Genomic DNA, 13,189 nt, shown 5'->3' with positions numbered 1-13,189 from the left:
ATAGAGCATGATCCGACCAAATTGGTCTAAATCGCACTATTACTAACAAAGTCATAATAGGTCACAGTGGTCGCTTCTTTCCAAATTGAAGATTATGAATGTCAATATCATCCGAAAGTGGATATTCTCAGATGATACAGGTATATGCATATATTACGCGCTATGCATTAATGGGGCAAATAGCACTAAAATATCTTTATATAAGAAATACACAAAACTTTTCATACCTGAAGCGTCCAGCTTCCGGTTTCTCCACTTGTTTTTTTTGGGGGCCGAACGGGAGTCTGTTTCCCCGCTACGAAACACTTGCGGTACTGGGTTTCCGTAGGCGCAACTTTTCCTCTGCTGTTCTCCTCCAACTTTGTTTTTATTTCTAAATTTCCTTTTCATAGCAAAACTTTTACCATTTTATTCTCCCCTTCCCGGGCTGTCCCTTCAGCAGCAAGGTTTATTTCAATTAATTACTTAATCCACACTCACACACCAGAAAGAGCAGTCTTCTCGCCCGCCAAAGTTCACCCATTATATTACACATAACGATCAATACTCCACACATTGTTATTGAAATTGTCTGCAAATGCTTTGGAACCTCACTTTAAAATTGGATGTCGTGGAAGACACCCTGGCCAGAATTTAATTTCTCGAATGCCAATACAACATTTTCGAGAAGACATCCACCTTCTAGCAATGTAAATGCACTGTCAAACGTTGCAGACAACGGGGACATTCCTTAAACCTTAAAAAATACAAAGCCATAGCTTATATCCTGCCAACACGACGATAAACCCTAGAGACAGGATATTGCGATAACACAAAAATATTAAAATCGCAGGATGAAACAAAGAGAATCCTTTTACGGTCACGTGAACAGTTTGTATTCAAAAGCGCTTCGGTTTCTGCTCCTTTTGGGAGAAAATCCATACTTCCTTTGAGGACGTCGCAACAACAGTCCTGCAAGCAATCGACGGAAGCAAGGCAATGGCAAACTTGGCAGAGAGGAAATGCGAGTTAAAATATAATTTGAAAATAAAATCAAAGCCTGAGGGCACTCACCGCGTTTCCAGGAAGTCTCGGCGTTTCCATTCTTCCACTCAAACCAATTCGACCAGAAATTTAATTTGCAAAATAAAACTATTTGGATTAAAGTTGGCTGAATTTAGTGTTTGACAGTGCAGGTGACTTCAAAGGCGGGGCCTGTCCTTTGTCCCGAATATTTACGTTATGGAAATAGCGATTAGGCTACCTGCATGGAGGGTAAATGAATATTTATAGCAATTTATTTATGGTGGTTTTACCCGAGCAGTGCAAGATATTAACTCTGTTGCACCCGTAGAAACGGTGATTTAAATAAAGTACCCACTGTGCCTTATAATCCACAAAATTAGGTTACGTTGAAACCTGGAAAAAGCTGGAAACTAAATGTGCGAAAAAATTAATATAAAGGCTTTCATTCGATAATTCTAACCCCGGCTGAAAAAAAAGTTATTATCGTAAAAAGGCTCCGAAAATGCTTCCTTACTTCAAAAAAAAAAAAATAACTGCTAGTGTTCAAGCATTAATTTTCAAGCATGGGCTGGTAGCATAATTTTTGCCAAAGGAGGGTCGTCAGTTTAGCGTTATCCACGATTCTTCAATATTAAAGGTTATATCGGCACATAAGTCTTTTAACAAGATCGCTTCGTTTTTCCGCCATTTCTGCTCCCTAGACCCTCAAATTTCAAGAGTCTTATTCATTTTTCGGCCGTTTTATTCGCCTTTTAGACCTCCCCTCCCCTACCTATAGAATGTGTCGCAAGTATCCACCAAAATAGTGCAAATTTTTTTGAAATTCTCAATATTCACAGAGATCCCGGGTCGAAGGTTTTCCAGTAAATTCCTCCACTATTCTGATAATTGCCCGCTCGCCTTTGCCTAAAATGTTTAATCTCTGATAACCTTAAAATAGAGGTGAGTACTGCGTGAGTATTTTTTCGGGTGGCGTGATAATTTAGTTAACAGAATTCAAGGCCTCCCTCTGTTACCAGTTGAAAGAATCTTTTCTTTTGTTCGATGATTCATGTACCCTCTGTTTCTGATCTGATACCTTGGCTAGTTTCCTCTGGAACTTATGAAATCTGCCTTCATCGTTCGGCGTCATCAATAGAATCTCTGTTGTGGATTATCTATCTTTACACGTTTTATTGTCGTTGCTAACATACCAGTTTTTTTGCTTGTTCTCTTAGCATCGATATATCAGCTCTTGCGATCGGGTCAAGTTATATGGGGCTAAAACCTCCTTCAATTACAGCAGGTACTGAGCCTTTGTCATCTGAAATCGGTGGGTGCCCAGCTGTTAAGTAGCGCAAGTAGTTTCCGCTCCTGACAGTTAACGCACTGACGCAGATTGTGCTTATCGCTGTTCTTTTGATTCTATTACGCTTGTCTCCAGTGTACTTTTTGCTTAGCGTCCGCCAACACACAATCGAACGTACGCTAGGATGAAACAAACATCGGCTGTGTACATCGGAAGAACTGAAAACCTAATTTCTTTATAAAGATCCTCTTGCAAACTTAGAAGACTCTGTAGGCCTCCCTTACTTTATATTGGAGTCCGCATTCAGATTCGTTATGTTTGGATTTATGCGAAGTTTGCATTTTGCGGTCCAGAGGTATACCTTCTCGAACGCGCCCTCCCTGATTTCAGTCATAACTGACACCAATACCGCCAAGCCGTCGGCCTACGGCACAACCCCGACTCGTTCCCTTCCAATGAACGTACAATTTTTTCTATCACTATCAACCAGAACACCGGAGTGGTAGAGCCACCCTGCGGTGTCCCTCTGCTTATAACTTTGGCAAAGTGAACTTGGAGAAAGGCGTTCTCTCCATGATCTTCTTTGAGTGGATGTTCAGGACGCGCACTAGGGTCTTCAGTACGGAAGAGATGAGGCTGATTGGTCGAAAAGTCTTCGCAAACTAATGGTCGTATCTGCCCAGTTTCGATATTACAGCAATGCACGCTCGGGGTGCAATACGTATTCGAAAGAAGTCTATTTGGATCCAAATATTTACCTGCAGAGAATTTGTTTATAATCCTGCTGATTTTATCCTCACTCACAGCACCCTACGCTGGAGGGGAAGCGCGTATGGAATAGAAGCTTCAGGGTCTCACCAGATGCTTGGAGTAGTTTCTGGTTAGCTTTCCGGGATTGGGCTGATCTTTATTTTGCCAAGGTGGTAACTCATTACGGCATTTACGCCTTTTAATTGAGATAGCGGGTGAAGGTCGGTGCAGCGATTTCCTTAGTTAAAAACTCTCTCTTTGGCAAACGTGCAGTGAATGATATGGTATGATTTCACCGTTTTTACTGATTATGAAGCTCTCTGATTAGATAGATAGTCGTGCAGTTTCTCACACCATTCCCCAGGTACAAGGGCCTACCCTGGTTCACCTTCCAGAAGGTAATTCCTGACACGAAGGCGACATCACCTCACTCAGCGGAACCAGACCAGACTCAACTCGAAGGGAAGAATTGGCTATTATTTGCTCACCAAGCATTGCCGCGTATCGACCTATCGACAAAGCGCTCATTTCAGTCATGGATCACTTAAGCCACATTCAGCGTTTGTTTGGAAATATAGCTTTAATTTTCGTTACCATTTATTTAGTAACCCAGTACTACTCGCCAATTATTCGCAGTTTATGAACATAATGGGAGGGCTAGCAGTACAAGCTTCTTGTTGTATATTGCAGGCCTTGTGAAATGAAAGCGGTTTCCAATGCCTTTTCCAAAACCCGACTTTCGCATTCATGATAACTTGGCCATGCTTTGATCCTCCTGAGGTCTCTGAAAGGGTGGGTGTTCTCCACAGCGAGATTAAGATTATAATGATGGAAAAAGTTGGCGGTGCACCTCCGGTTGCTGCTCCTCATTACCACGTACGTACACGGGAATCATAGGATTCTGAAGGCGCAAGGATTGGACGAGCTTATCCGTATCCGGGTGGATATTCAGCAACCTGATAAGAGCGACCAGTTCCCTGGAGATTTCGTCGTATGGAATGATCTCCAGCTTTAAGTTCTCCCAGGGGTCGCAACTGAAAAAGTCCCTGGAGAATTGGGATTCACGACAGGGACCATCTGCGCGGAATCATATAAGGATTCCTCTGATTCTCCTTTACCGTATGGGAGATGCTCGACGGCTATCTACAATAGCTTGGCCTCAACACTGGCACACATCTTCGATAATTGTTTGCCGTTACCGGCATTAACAGTCGCAAGCGCTCACAGCGTGGGCTTTTCCACCTTACTTGGGTCTTATTAGCAACTTGGGAGGACGATCCCGTAAACAGATCCTTGGCGGTGAAGACTTGCCGAATTGCAACCTTCACCTGAGGCATAATCAAACCAGGCCGGCCGGACTCATGCAACAGTACGGCGTCGGACTATCAACTCAACAACTCCTCACCATAAGAAAATTTGCCTCCACAAGGTACCTAACCGTCTGTTCTGGCTCTATAATCAACTCGTCTATCGATATGGGAAGTAGGATTGGGACTATCTTTTTGATCAAGATGACGGTTTTCTCCCGCGCAAGACTGAAACGAAGGGCAGTCATATTTCCTCTTAGCCGTCCATGATACTTTGCACGTTGCCAACAGTGCATCCGACAGCGAATGCCGCAGGGGGACGACTCTTTCGGCATGTAGAGTCTTAGCAGATTATCCTAGGAAACGTCGCGTCAGCTCTAGTATGAATCCCTGTGCTATCCCCGCGTGATGTCCACTCCCCTCTGGCCCTCTAGGGTCTCACACAACAGCCTCCCATATAATACTGCAATATCCACGAGGGATACCTCGGTACGTGGAATGCATTTGGTAATGTGCCTAGCTTGACTGTTTATCTCACAGAATTGAAGACATTTTTGACATCAAGCGGGGGAATTTCCTTCCCTTAAATCGAATTATCTTTTAGCGCTTTTCGAGCAGTGTCAAGAATGCATAAGGGCCGATGTTTAGATGGCAGTTCAGGGTGTTCATCCCTTTATTGGTCTTAGCAAGCCTCGACGTTTCTCAGCGGGAGGGAAAAATACCCTCTTTCAGGCAAGTGTTAAATACTCAGACCAGTAGGTCTGGTTGTTGTTGGAACACCAGATTAAACACTTCTGTCGGGATACCATCAGGACGTGGCACCTTCCTATTTTTTCTAGTGAGAGCAGCCTCTTTATGTTTTGTCTTAATCAACCGGCATGTGGGATATTTAGGAAATAATGTCTTTACAATTAGGTTCATCTGCTCGGCATTAACCGAGCGGAGTTTCCGCGGAGCCCCAAATTTACGGGTGACAAAAATATATAGTCGAGTCCCGACTAGGTCCTGCCAGCAGTAAACTTTGCTTTTGTTTATCACCTTGGCTTATTTTTTTTTATCGATAGAGGTGGAAGCCTTGAAAAGACATGCGCCAGTTTGCAGCAGTGTGTGGGATTCTGACCTACTAAAACCACTCACCATTTGTCATCTGTGCGGGACTCCCGTGAACTAATACTATTGCATTACCCGGGACCAGCGTATGGGTCCGGCGGCCTTCTCTAAAGTTACCGTCTCTCCTGCCATCTCCTGTACATCTCTTTCAGATTCGCCCTGTGGTAGAAACAGAGTACTTCTTTCGTTAGAAGATCCAAGGGAATCATTTCTGCGATGACACACACTGCCTCACCCAAGACTGTCCTATATAGATTGCACACCCTCACCGCAATTGGCTAATATGTGGAACTCCCATTTTTCCAATTCCGGCATAGAGAGGAGGAGTAAGATGTATTTCATGAAACCTTCGATAAACTGTCAGCGACTATATTTTGATCGGGCTGATCATTACCTCAGATATCTAATGATCCATTTTGAAACAATCCATTTTCCACAAACAAATAATTTTCCCCAGCAACGGCTCCAGCATGGAGTCTTAGAGTACCTGATATCATAACATATTCTTTTGGTCGCCGTCTATCCAAGTCTATCCAAGGGGTAACTCTCGATTTCCTGAGCTATCTGTCCGTGGAAACCTAGTTTAGGCTAGGTGCCCTAAATCCAAATTAAATGTATTCTTGATATCAAGCGTTTTCACTGCACTGATCGTTGCTATTGCACCGACCGCAGAACGGGTTTTGAGAAACTCGTCCTGCAGCCATGATATGGGTGGATTCTTCAAGCTATACAGGATCCAAAACTGCTTATGAACTTATCAATCAGGTGGGCCTAATTTCAGCAGCCGGCTTTAGGGTTTTCTCTGGAAGACCGTCTAATCCCAGAGCCTAACTGTAGGCAATTCTTCCACGGGTATCTTGTAGTTACCCCGGGGAACCGAAAGACATCCTGTTGAATCTTTGGCTGAGACCCACTATCTTCCTGTTGTGAGAAAATAATTCCAATTATTTTGAAAAGGAGTCGCAGGAGCACGTCTTTTTGGCGATTTGTCTCCACGAAAATTGTTTATTAGAACCTTGTAAGCAGCGCTCCACGGATCTGTATTTGTCTTATGGCACAGCTGTCTACCAAATTCCGTTGATTTTCATGTATTGCCGTCTTAAGGCTTCTTTGAAATTTGTGGTATTCTCTCGGCACCTCCCGATGTTCTGGCTTCCCATTTGTCCACTGACAAAGTTTTCTCGTTCACAGAAACGATAACAGAGAGATTCCTAGGGTGCAAAAAGAGTTTTGTTTTCTATTAATCAACTCACTTCGAATTCCACCTAATTTTACCTACGTAACGTTAATATAATTTCAATAAAGTTTGTATATTGCCGCCACGTCCTCATTCGGCTCTGCAATGGTTTGTGAGAGCAGCTCTTAAATTGCCTCATAATGGTTGAAGCTGATTTACAGCTTACGACCTGTTCTCTCAAAACATTATAGAGCCGTGAAAATTAATACCAACTTCATTTATCCCCAAGATTCAGTTCCCTCCTATATGCCGAACGGTTGCCACCAGCTGTAATGTGCGGGTTATTCTCTCGTTCTTCCCTTGGGCAATATATGTACAGATATCGTGGATCTCCAGTATAATTTTAGATGGAATGGCCCTCCTCTCAATCCTACCTATAGTTTTTCGATCTGTCGTTGTGTTGATTAGTACTTGTTGTTACACCTGCTGCTACCTGAAGCACTTCCTGCACTTCTTACTACTGGCAGCTCCCGGCTTCATTGATACTGCCGGCCATCCTGAATATTGCCCGCTTTGCCTGCCTCTGTATGGGCAGATGGAGAGGTGTTAATCTCAGAAGGACCTCTAGCGATGCCGTTGGGCATGTCCTCATTGGCCCACTGGTACACACGCAAGTCAGTCTTTGGAGTTTCTGTAACTCCCTAGCTTGTGTGCTGAGTTCAGTTCTTTCTGCCCAGGTTATCGCCCCATAGGTAATCATTGACCTCATTATTGCAGTGTATATCCAAAGTAGTATCTTCGGGCTGCAACCCCATTTTTCTCTGCTATGGACCTACAAGTCATCAGAGCCTTCGTAGTTTCCCGACAAGTATTTCCGGCATGCGTCTTCTGGAGTTATTTTTGGTCAAGAGTAATTCCCAAATATTTGACCTCTATTTTTTGTTCCACCGCCATGTCATGTATAGCTCTCAGGTGATCAAGTTTACCTTTTCTAGTGAAAGGAACTATGGTGGTTTTGGCTGTATTGATACGTAGTCCCACTTTTCTGCACCAGGCACTAGTAACCCCTAGTCCTAGTATCCTCATACTTGCCTGTACAGATTAAAACAATGTCGTTCGAGTAACGCTGGACCTGTATTGCAGTATGTTATTTGTTTGCATGTCCAAGAGTTCGTTCACTACCATACTCCACATAAGTGCCGATAGTACCCCGCCATGAGAACAACCTTGAGTAATATTCATGACAATTTGTACCTGTCAATACTTCTATTTGCCTACTCTCTAGCATTTTGCCCATCCAGAAATCCAGGGTGCTTCCCACTATGTGTGCGATGTGTTGTCGAATGCTCCTTCGATATCTAAAAACGGACAGAGTGCTATTTCTTTTGTTTCTTTGGCATCCCGTAGTACATCCGTCAGTTGATACAGAGCAGTTTCGATTGACCGTCCTGCCAGGTAAACGTGTTGACATAGATGTAGGGCATTAGGCATTAAAACGTTTGTTCTAATATAGTTGTCTATGACCTTCTCCACCGTTTTGAGTACGAGCCATGTTAGGTAAATTGGCGTGAAAGATTTAGGGTGAAAAGGATTCTTTTTACCAGCTTTCGGAATACAGACCACTTTTGTTCGTCTCTACGCCCCTGGACTTTGCTGCCCCTTACCACTCTCATGACAGACTCTCTGGATTAGTACTGGAAAAATGTCATCTACTCCGGGTGATTTCAGTGGTTTAAGAGTTCCCACTGCCACCCTTATCCTATCTTCTGAGCATATCTCTTTTGGTTTCCAGTTCTCCCTTCTTCCCCTTTTATTGGTTGTTGGCGTATCAGGCAGAATGTTGTCGCCTCCCGCTGTGGAATAGGACCCCGGGAAATTAGTTCTGAGAAGCAGGCGTACTTCGTCCCCCTCATTTTTGGTAAATGATGAGCGTTGGCATCTGAGCCGAGGAGAAGTGGTAACGCCCTCTTCTCACAGTAGTTCACCAGTTTACCGACTTCTTCCGGTGGAACCCAGATATCGTATCCTAGGAAGTATCCTGATGCGACGACTGCCTCTCGAGTGCTCCTCCCGGCTTGCAGTGAGACTTGGATAGATAAGGTCCCCGGTCAGGAACTCTGAAAGACATATATATTTTAAATTATGTTTAAGAATTATGGAAGCTCTTGGTTTTTCACAAGAGGAGTCCCAAATTAGTCGTATGCTTCCTTCTTGCGGACCCCGAATCTGCCCCTGGTACACCCAGGGCTCCTAAGCCAGTACTATTCCAATGTTCTCCCTGGAACTTGTCCTTGTAATTACCGCAAATGCAACTTTTGGTGCATGGTGGAGCTTTATCTGGGCTATCTTAGTGCTGGCCATTGGCTCCGTTATTGTTTGGAGCTATTCTCCACTGTCGGAGTATCGCCTTTCTCCTTCGATATGGTGCTTTTCTGCGCGTCGCTGTCCACCTTTAGTCCTAGAAGTCCTAGGTCTAGGCCGTCTAGCTTCTGCTCTTCATTGGGCAGCAGGTCTATGTCCCTGGTTGATCCAGTCCTTTCCGCCTCTATGGCTTTCGGGAGACCTCGGCATGCTTTTCACTCGGTGTCTCCTCCGAGATGTCTTTCCCCGGCTTTTCCCTGTGCACGTGCACAGGTGTGTTGTCCGACGTTTGATTGCCTCGAGGGATCGGTTATCCAATCCCATCGTGAGGAGTCTATCCTTGTCCTTCACCTTGTTTCTGAAGACTCTCCATAATAGCGTGTGGAAATTCTCTTTCTGCGATTAGGGGATCCATGTGATCTTCCGTCTCTATTGTTGCGGCTTTCAGGAGAAAAAATATCAATATACGTGCTCCTGATATATCATCCCCAGCACATGTTGACAGTTCTGTCATATACTGTATGTCTATAGTCCTAAGTCATTCTGCAGTGTTTTCCATTGCGCAGTCAACCAGTATATGACCTGGTCGAAACCGTATCCCAATGAACACAATTTTCGCAGTCCATCCCTTCCACATCTGCCTGACAAGGTCTTCAATATTTTCCTGCTCCTCACGAGTAAGTATTTGTGCGGAAAACATTTTTGCCCGTATAGCCAGTCGAATGCCCTCGACCGCACTAGCATAGCTAATGGCGGGCTTCCTGATTCCTGCCTTTACCCTTGACCTGCTCGGATTTGATCCCCTCTTGTGTTCAAGTTTGGATTTTTGGGAGCATTTCCTTCATACCGGCTAATCTCCGCTGCTCCCCACTTTCTTGGCTCCCATCAGGATCGCTTACGTCTAACCTGGGCTTTATTGAGAGCCTCTTCTGGTTTCAGGCCTGTCATTTTCCTGACGTCTGCTATATTTATCTCAGACGTACTTTTGCTTAGCCCTGCTTTTTGAGCGGCGGTGTTTGCCGGTTGTTGTCCTCGCAGTATGTCAATGTTGACCTAGGATCCACTACGTGACGTCCCAACTTCTCCCCTTTTGGGGGTAATCACCTGGCTCTCTTTGTGTGCGGTACGGGGTCCCGCTTGTTTGGTTGTAGTTTTATTTGTTTTAGTGCGGTTAGGTCAAACTAACTCACTGAGGCGATCAGGTGTCAGTGAGGCTCCGTTACAATACAATATAGTCAGCTACCCCTGACTGCAAACTGTGCAATGGGTACGGTTCGCATGACACCCTGGATTGGGTGAGGTGGTTTTCGACATCCCAGTCTAGATCCGTAGCGTTGTGTAAATAGTAGAGTTACCACGTACAAGATGTGACTATGACCACTCACTAACGGCTTTGGTAGACGAGAGGCTTGGCCCCTGGAAAGCCACACATCGCCCTAGGGGAGGAACAGCTCACCCTCAAAGAGAGATATGTTGGCCTCAGGGAGCTACATTTCGCGCCAGTCTATCCTGCAGAGCACTGCTTGACCTCGACGCAAAGGTTACATTGTGGATGTTTCCTTCACAGAATAGGCGCAGGGATATTAACTTGGATCCGATATTTAATACCACCTAGTTCCCGCCACCATTTCAAGGATCCATTTTTCACTGGAGTCTAGGTGACACATGCCACATTCAAGCGCCTTTGTCATCGAAGTCAGCCCTTTCCATTATTTGTACCCAAAATGGTGTCTTGCAGATTATTTAGTCTGCGTAGAAAGTTCGGCATAGTCTCATTTTTTGTTAGATAAACGCTACAAAACGTTATCTTTAAGCGCCGAATCCAGACAAAGTCATCCCCTTGGCCTTATGCACGAACTTAAAGTTTTGTGCTGTCCACCACGCAGATGGCAGCGGTGCCTGATAATTGTAGATGCCATGAACCTGGGTTCTTGATTAGGCACTGTGCGCTGATGAGCATTAAAGTGGTCTTTACCTTCGGAGCGGATTGCAACTGTACTTTATTGCATGTTAATGTTATGGGTTGAAAAAAGTGCTTGGATTATAGATTCTCTTCAGCTAATCAATATTTACATTCATAAGTTTGTTATGCTGGATTTGTAATTCATATCAGGGTCGTTCCCTTGCTAAGGCATGGACATTCTTCTCCATATTTTCTTCTAGTTAGGAGTTACCATCCAGTTTTATATATATCACTCCTTTTTTCCCTCCAATTTTTGCTACTTTCTGTCTCATTTGTCATTAAGCTACGAGCTCTTGTCTCTGTTATTATTAGAGGTGCATTAAACGGGCATATGTTCCCAACATTTTCGAAGGGATTTATTCCGTCAATGCTTTGTCTTGGCATAAGTTTTTGTCTTTCGGGCTATGTAGATGACGGTAAAGTTAAAATCGATGAAGTAATACGGTCGAGTTCAATCCGAGTATGACCTAATTAATCGAAGGGTGCCAAATTGTTAGAAAGGACAGAACCACTTAGTGAACAGGGGTTAAGCATTTTATTGATGAATACTACAGAGTTCTCCTCAAATAGCATTGTCGAGTGTTCAAAACCATTATCACGTTACATATTCAGGATTCTAAAATCATAACCATTGTCCCTTTAGTACAACAAAACAGAGAAGGGTTAAGCCCTGAATCTCTCAATTCTCAATCTCTTGATTTGATTGCAATGCAGGACGTATTCAATACTGCCGCTTTCTCTGGAAACCTAAGTTTATGCGGGTCCTTTCATCCTCTCTACCGTTTCCAATTAAAATTCACTTTACCGAATCATTTATGCATGTTCGTTTTGTCCCGCACCGGACCTGCCACTAATCTACTTGTATGCGTTGTTTTGTGTTTTCTGAGCAATCTAGCCCAGGAGTGCCTTCCGTTTATGATGTCCTTTCGGAAAACTGAATCGCTTTTAATGGTCGTCATATTTGCTCGTAAATGAATGTATGAGTACCATTAGCCCATATGGGTCCCGTTCACGGAACCTGTCTCCAAAGTATATATTGATAGACGTTTTACAGTCAAATCGACCGTAAATTCTGTTCGCTACGCCATATCCAGCGTTTCCATTCAACATTGAGATTTTATGTTGACGATAAGGTACCAGGCTCAAATATTATGTTGTCAAAGCCACAGTCTGCTCTGGATGCTAATAAAATATCCTTTGAAATTAATTGGAGGCGAGAGTTGACAAATCGACTTGAACTGGAAGTCGCCGAGCCTCTAGAAAGTAAAGTTTCACATAAAAGCTGTAGCTGCCTACATGAGGGATTGTCCTGGCTTCAGTTCAAGGGGAAAATCAATGAACTAATTATAACCTTTTGCCATTTTCAAAGCAAAGGTTAAGGGGGTAGCACCGGTAACACTCACGTCAGCCTCCACAGAAAACTCAATAAGGATCCTGCGTCGGTTTTAGTAGCAATGAAAACAATATGATAGCCGCCCGCACCGTTGGGCATGAAAATAACAAATTTAATAACGTCGACGATGCAGTACCAATAGCATATTAACTTTATGTACTCAAGGACTTTTCCACACTGATGGGCGGAATATGGGCGCTTGAATTTGATTTAAAATGATTGCAAACGGAGATAGAATCAAAGAGATTAGTATGACGTATGTTAAAGACTTAACAAAAGGTTGAAAGTCCAATTAAAAGTAAACTGCATGTGTGATCACCTTAGTCAACTAAGTGTCCTCTACTACCCCTCTGCATCATCTGAATCCGCATAATAAACTCATAACATTATTGAAGGCCTCCATCTGGAGACTCTGTAGCTTATCACCTCAATTATAGGGAATGACAGTTTCACAGTTGATTGTTTACCGGGGTACATATATGCATGCACATGCCTTTGGCTGTACTTGACCATTATTAGGCATTTTCTGGAGCTAGACAGCCCCAGTGTCATACATAATCACTGAAAAGTGTAATTCTAACCGAGGGTGCTGGGAAATTTTGACGTGGAAACTGCTGACTCACCATTGCAATAGAAAACAACATGCAATCCGATTCGTTTATGAACCAGAATATTGTCGAAAGGATGTGATTTATTAGTTAGCGTTCTCCTGTCGGCGCCACATGCAGAGGGTAAAAAAAAATCTTGTTTAGGGGTAAGCATCAGCCTACGAACAGCAAACACCCTCCGGGCAAACCGCCTTTGGGCAGATCACTACCAGGTTGTAAAAGTGTTG

Source organism: Hermetia illucens, chromosome 4, assembly GCF_905115235.1.
Source record: "Hermetia illucens chromosome 4, iHerIll2.2.curated.20191125, whole genome shotgun sequence".
NCBI classification, from domain to species: domain Eukaryota; kingdom Metazoa; phylum Arthropoda; class Insecta; order Diptera; family Stratiomyidae; genus Hermetia; species Hermetia illucens.
Note: the sequence above shows the minus strand (reverse complement) of the source record.